The following is a 623-nucleotide window of genomic DNA, read 5'->3' on the forward strand; positions in this document are numbered from 1 at the left end:
ATGGAGGACCTTGTTTCACTCATGAAACTTAAGGTGGCCTTAGACAGATCAGAGACTATATTTGCTAAGTTAGAGGGGCTCTGTTCAAAATTCTCTGTCTGTTGCTGAGAAGCTGATGGAAAAAGCTTGCTATTGCTGAGCCTGTTTCTTCCACCATTATTAAAGCTTTGTTGAGGCTTTTGTTGATCCTTCCATGAGAAATTTGGATGATTTCTCCATGATGAGTTATAGGTGTTTTCATAAGGTTCACCCATGTAATTAACCTCTGCCATTGCAGGATTCTCAGGATCATAAGCTTCTTCAGAAGCTGCCTCTTTAGTACTGTTGGATGCATTTTGCCATCCATTCAGACTTTGAGAGATCATGTTGACTTGCTGAGTCAACACTTTGTTCTGCGCCAATATGGCATTCAGAGTATCAATTTCAAGAACTCCCTTCCTCTGAGGCGTCCCATTATTCACGGAATTCCTCTCAGAAGTGTACATGAACTGGTTATTTGCAACCATGTCAATAAGTTCTTGAGCTTCTGCAGGCGTTTTCTTTAAGTGAATGGATCCACCTGCAGAATGGTCCAATGACATTTTCGAAAATTCAAATAGACCATAATAGAATATATCTAATAT

Source organism: Arachis duranensis, chromosome 3 (assembly GCF_000817695.3).
Source record: "Arachis duranensis cultivar V14167 chromosome 3, aradu.V14167.gnm2.J7QH, whole genome shotgun sequence".
Lineage (NCBI taxonomy): Eukaryota > Viridiplantae > Streptophyta > Magnoliopsida > Fabales > Fabaceae > Arachis > Arachis duranensis.